The sequence below is a fragment of the Phascolarctos cinereus genome, unplaced genomic scaffold (genome assembly GCF_003287225.1).
Source record: "Phascolarctos cinereus isolate Bilbo 61053 unplaced genomic scaffold, phaCin_HiC Scaffold_2;HRSCAF=192, whole genome shotgun sequence".
In the NCBI taxonomy this organism is placed as follows: Eukaryota; Metazoa; Chordata; class Mammalia; order Diprotodontia; family Phascolarctidae; genus Phascolarctos; species Phascolarctos cinereus.
This window is the reverse complement of record NW_027555625.1, coordinates 273093443-273099442: the sequence shown is the minus strand read 5'-3', so window position 1 is coordinate 273099442 and position 6000 is coordinate 273093443. Positions and strand designations below refer to the sequence as shown.

Genomic DNA, 6000 nt, shown 5'->3' with positions numbered 1-6000 from the left:
GAGACATTTTTGGACATGATCACTATGGGAATCTGTTTTTCTTGACTATGCTTATTTGTTACAAGGGGTTTGTTTTTCCTCTTCCTTAGGGGCATGAGGGTAGTGGTGGTGGTTCATAACTTAAAAAAATATATTTATCATCAAGGAGGGAAAAAATGTAATTTGCCCTGGCATTTAATTACTATTCTAAATCCAGACATTCAAGACCCTCCACAATCAGGATCCAGCCTTTCCTCATACACCTAACTCTCCTTTATTCTAGGTTCCATCCTCCCTATACTTCTATTTCTCAGTTCTTTTGCTTAAACCGTTTCCCTAGTCCTAGACTGGAATTTCCCTCTCCATCCTTTTTCTTAACTCTAATGCCTGCCCTCCGTTATTTCCAATTTATCCTGTAAATTGCTAGTTTGTACACAGTCATTTGCATGCTGTCTCCTAGAATGTGAAGCTTCTTGAGGGCAGACTGTCATTTGCTTTTTTGGTATCTCCAGCACTTTGCACAGTGCACATGGTAAGTCCTTAATGATGTTTACTGATTGACATCCCCACTCCCCTCTGCTGAAGTCTTTCTCCTTGAAGGTCCAGCTAAACACCACTTTGTCCAATATACCTTTTTCCTACTCCCCACCCTGCAACATTTTATCTCTTCTTTGTACTTATTATGACTCTTTCCCTGGCTTGCTGGTATACTGGTCTAGGCCTCTTGCACCAGGTCTTGCTCTTCCTCCTCATCTCCTCCAGCAGCTCCGGCCTTTCCATGCTTGGCTTCGGGACAGACGCGCTTGATTCTGGGGTAAATGCTTAATAAATCCTAGCTGAGCTCAAAGCACCAGCACCACGCTCGTGAGGCCTAGGGCCAAGCCTGGAGCCGCTCTGGCTCTCCGGGAGTCACATCCAGGGCTCTGGGCCCCTCAGCCAGGAGGACCCTCCGCCTTCTCTGAGCACTAAGACCCTCTGAGCCCCCTCCCCGGGGCCGGATCTCCTTTGGGGCCCCTCCTCGCTCAGGCAGTCAACTCGCTTGGGACCCGGCTGCAGCAGGCTACTCAGAGAGGCGCCTCCGTCCTGCCCTGTCACGCACCCTGCGAGGCCGGGGCGGGATCCCCGCGTCTCCTCAGGGGCCCCCAGCTCATGTCTTTCCCCCGCAAGCCCCAGTTCCTCAGTCTCAATAACAGTAAAGCCGTCGCTTCCCACATGAGTCTGTCTGCTCCGTAAAAAGAGGCTTGGAGTGCAGGCCTCGCCGCCTAAGCGGCCTCTGCCACCACAGTCCGGGCCTCGCTCACCTACCTGCACACCTCAGCCGAGACCCCCTCAGTAGCGACCACCCTCCTCAACCGCCACCTAGGCCTCACTTTTCCCCTCCGACTTTGCTTTTTGAATGCTTTTGACCCTTTAGGGCTTCCGCTCCCTTTCGTCCGCCATAGGACCCGCCTTCCCCGAGGCAGATTGGCCTATCTTTTTCTCTCTTCCTCCCCGGCTGCCGAGGACTGAGCAATGGGAGCCCGGCTCCTCCATACAACAACCTAGAGTCCAGGCAACCTGATTGGATTTTTCACGCTTTAGCGTGAGCATTGGCTAGTTTAGGTGAGGGAGGGGGCAAAGCAGGAGGAGAGTCATCTGATCATGCTACCTGGATACCGATTGGTTGACTCTGGAAAAGGCCAACAGGGAGTGAGATGGGTGTTTCCTAGGGGACGGGAGGGAAGGCGGACCGGGGCGTTACGGAGTGGGGGAGGGCTCAACGCGGAATGGCAGTGCCGGGGCTGCGCGTCCATCTTTATCGCTTGTCCGGAGCTGTCACAAAGGAGTCGCCGCGCCGCAGACCGTGCCCCCGTCCCACGGGAGACCACGAAAAGTCAGTCACGGGGCCCCGGCCGTCTGCTTTGCGGGGATCTCGAAGAGGGGAAGAAGGGCGGAAGGAAAGATTGGAGGGGCGCCCGTCGGGGAGGGGAGCGGCCCGAGCCGGCCCGGGGGAGGGACCGCTGGGGAAGCCGAGGGAGGGAGACTGGGGCGGGGTGGGGCTTGCCGGGGGCGCAGTGGAATGGGCGGAGGGAAGAGGGACCCGGGGTGCGGGAGAAGAAGGGAAAGGGGGTTTGGGGCGCGAAGCTCCTGCAGGTGGGGAGCCGCTGGAGCGGGGAAGGGGCATTCGAGATTGAGCGCCGGAAAGAATCTTAAAGACTGGTAACAGGATGTTAAGTCACTAATTTTAGTCACAGGACCTGGGTTCGAACTTCATTTTTGTTACTTACTATCTGTATGACCTTGGTCAAGCCTCTCCTCTTCTTTGGGCCTCTGTTTCCTTTTCTGTGAAATGAGGGAAGGGCTGGACTAGGCTCTTCCCGTTCCAAATTCTATGATCTATCGAATCCAGCCTTCCCATTTATTTTGCCATTAGAAAAACTGAGGCCCCGAAAGGTCTGGAGGGTATTGTTTAAGGCTACATCAGATTAGTGAGTGGTAAAATTGGGGCTACTCAGTTCTTCTGCTTCCCTGGACAGGATTCTTTCAAATAGATTTACAGGATTTAGAGCTGGAAGTGATCTTAGAAATGAGTAATGTACGTTTATAAAGCACTTTAAGATTTGTAGAGCACTTTCTTCACAATAGTCCTGTGAACTAGATACTGCAGCTGTTCATCCCTATGATTATCGAAACTAAGGCCCAATGAGATGAAGTTACTTTTGTCCGGCTGGGATCTGAACCCAGGATCTCTTTCTTTGAAGTCTGGATTCAGTACTCTTGCCACTAGGCCATGTGTCCCCTCATATACTTAATCCAAACCCCTCATATACATATGAGAAAATTGAGGTCCGGAAAAGAGTAGTCTTCCCTCTAGGCTACATATCTTTCTAGTCCATGTTAAAATAGTGAGTAAAATCATCTATCTTTAGCTTCATTGGGTGATGGTGAGAATGAAAGAAATCCTCTCTGGTAAATCTTGTACTTTGAAATCTTTTGGATCAAAAGTTCATAGTTGTCTTGAATATTCAGCATTTTTGATCTACTGTATTCTGGGAGTTTTGTGGTACTTAAAAAAACCCCTAGTTTCTTTGCCCTCGATGACATTTAGTATTGAAATTATAGAAAAAAATGTTCTAAACAGATTCCTTTAAAATGTGTTTCTCACAATTTCATTTTAAATATCCATAGTGATGCTTTATTTTTTGCCAGAAAAAAATGGAAATATATGTAAAATATATCATGATAAGTCTTTAGAAAACTTTTCTAGCCCTCCTTTGTCTTACGTATTCACATCCTTTAGTTGTGTGGAGATAACTTTCATGCTTCCCTTTTTGGTTGTGATTTTGCCAAGTGATCTCAATGTTTATTGAAAAATAAATCTTTTAATAACGATAGCTAACATCTATATAACACTTAGTTCATGCCAGGCATTGTGCTAAATGCTTTACAATTATCTCAATTTGATCCTCTCAACAACTGGGAGGTAGGTACTTTTATTAACCCCATTTTACAGATGAGGAAACTGAGGAAACAGAGGTTAAGTGACTTCTGACTGGTGCTCTATTCATTGCCCCATTAAGTATCAGACACTGTGGTAATCATTGAGGATACAAAGAATGTCCAAAGACAGTCCCTGCTCTCAAGAAATTCACGGTGTAAAGGGGGAGACAATGAAAACAACTAGGTATGTACAGGATAGATTGGAAGTAATCAATACAGAAAAGCTCCTTATAGAAGATGGGAATTTAGGTGGGACTTGAAGGAAGCCAGGAGGTAGAGATGAAGAAGATCATTCCATGCAAGAGGAACAGCCAGTGAAAATGCCTTGTTGGGAGATGGAGTGTCTTGAAAAAAGCAGCAAGGAGGCCAATGTCACTGGATTGCAGAGTACATGGGAAGGAAATTGGTGTAAGAAGACTGGAAAGGCAGGAGGGAGCCAGGTTGTGACAAGTTTTAAAAGCCAAATAGAGGATTTTACATTTAACCCTGATAGTAATATGGGAACTACTGGAGTTTATTGCATAGTGGATAGTGACATAATCAGACTTGTATTTTAGAAAGATTAATTTGGCAGCTGAATGGAGGATTGAATTGGAGTGGTGAGAGACTTTTGGCAAGGAATCAAGCCAGAAGGCTGTCGCAGTAGTCCACATGTGAAGTGATAAGGACCTAGACCTGGGTGGTGGTGGGGTCAGAGGTAAGGAGGGAAAGTATTGGGGCAGCTAGGTGACGCAGTGGATAGAGCACAGACCCTGGATTCAAGAGGACCTGAGTTCAAATCCGGCCTCAGACACATAACACTTACTAGCTGTGTGACCCTGGGCAAGTCACTTAACCCCACTGCCTAGCCAAAAAAAAAAAAAGGAGGGAAAGTATTATTCTGGAGATGTTACAAAGGTGAAATCAACAGACCTTAGCAATAGATTGGATATGAGGGATGAGAGTGAGGAATCAAGGATGACGCCTTGCTTACAAGCTTGAATGACGGGAAGGATGATGGTTTCTTCAAGAGTAATTAGTAAATTTTGGGAGGAAGATAACAAGTTCAGTTTTGGACATGTTGAATCTAATTATATGTGTGGGACATCTAGTTCAAGATGTCTAATAGGCAGTTGGAGATTCAAGTCTAAACATTTGGAGAGAGGTTAGGGCTGGATAAATGGATCTGAGAATCATCACCATGGAGATGATAATTAAAACCGTAGGAGCTGATGAGATAGATCACCTAGTGAAATAGTTTAGGGGAAAAGAGAAGAGTGCCCAGGGCTGAGACCTGGTGAGTGAGTCGAAGTGACCTGGCCCAAGAGACTGAGAAGGAGCTGTAAGGTAGTTGGAGAATCAGAATAGAGTAGTGCATGTAACCTAGAAAGAAGAGGGGTATCAAGGAGAATGAAGATTTTTGACTTAAAACATTGGTTTTTACAAGCAGTGCATACCTTTCAGATTCCCTATTGTTTATCCTGCCCATTCTCACTTATGAATCTCAAAAATTCTACCAGCATGTTGGTATTTGGTTGTTTTCTGTTAGATTAAAAATGGCATTTTCCTGAACCAAATTTTTGTAGCAGCTCACTGTGTGAGATCCTGATCTATTCACCATTTTCTGAGTGTATGTATGACATTTTCCTGTTCTGCAGTCAATGGATATGGTTTTGCATTTGTAGAATTATTTATTTTGAGTTGTTCAAGATAGTTATTTATTTTTTTGAAAATCTGATATTTGTTAGCCATTTCTGTAGAAATACCTTTTAAAAACAACAGCAATATTACAGTCATTTGTTAGTTTTCTGATTTCCCAGTATAGATATAAGCTAGACCTATAGATTAATGTACTCTAATTCCTGCTTTGTGCCACATTCATAACCTTAATTATTTCTGGATCCCATAATTATTTTAAAATTATGATGATTTGTAAAAAGTATTTCTACATTTCAATGAATTTGATCCTTCCTCCCTGTCAACAAATCAAACATTCCTTCAGTAGTTAACATTTAAATTACATAAAGAATACCATCCTAGGATTCTTCACAGTAGATCGATGGTCCATTTTGAATGGGAAAAGTTAGAAGTACTACATATTGCCAAGAAAACCCAATCAAAATGGTGTTTTATATTTATTTTTCTACGTGTGTTTACAGCTGCCTCAATTGGAGTTGTATGATATATCTTGCATATGATAAAATTAAATTAGATTCTTATAAAGAAGTGAAAAGATACTTTGCCATCTTTAAATTATCTTGAAATTATTTTAAATATATTCTTAACCTTATTTTAAATGTGGCATTTCAAGTAGTAGCACCCAAGATCACATGCTGTGTGTGGGTGTGATTTTATAATTTTACTGTCCTCTGGGGACACTTTTGAAGAAGAATACAGTAGAGTCATCTGCAGTGTTGTGAAATTGAATAGGAATCAAAAGCCAAGATATACTTGAAATGGAAGGACATCATTACTAGTAAATATTGGCAAATGTTATTTGGTAGTGGTGATACCATTGATTTAGTTTTAGATTAGATTTCATTTCTTCTAGTTTTCCAGGGC

General features: G+C 44.0%; 1 protein-coding gene across 5 annotated transcripts in view; it reads left to right on the top strand.

Annotated features, from left to right (window-relative positions):
* The first annotated feature begins 1711 nt into the window (after positions 1–1711).
* Positions 1712–6000, top strand: part of RSPRY1 (ring finger and SPRY domain containing 1) — a 62730-nt gene continuing 58441 nt past the window's right edge. For all 5 annotated transcript variants that reach the window (XM_020965690.2, XM_020965689.2, XM_020965687.2 and 2 more), the window contains exon 1: positions 1712–1852. The gene's annotated coding sequence lies outside the window, so the exon portion shown is untranslated. The remainder of the gene's footprint in view (positions 1853–6000) is intronic.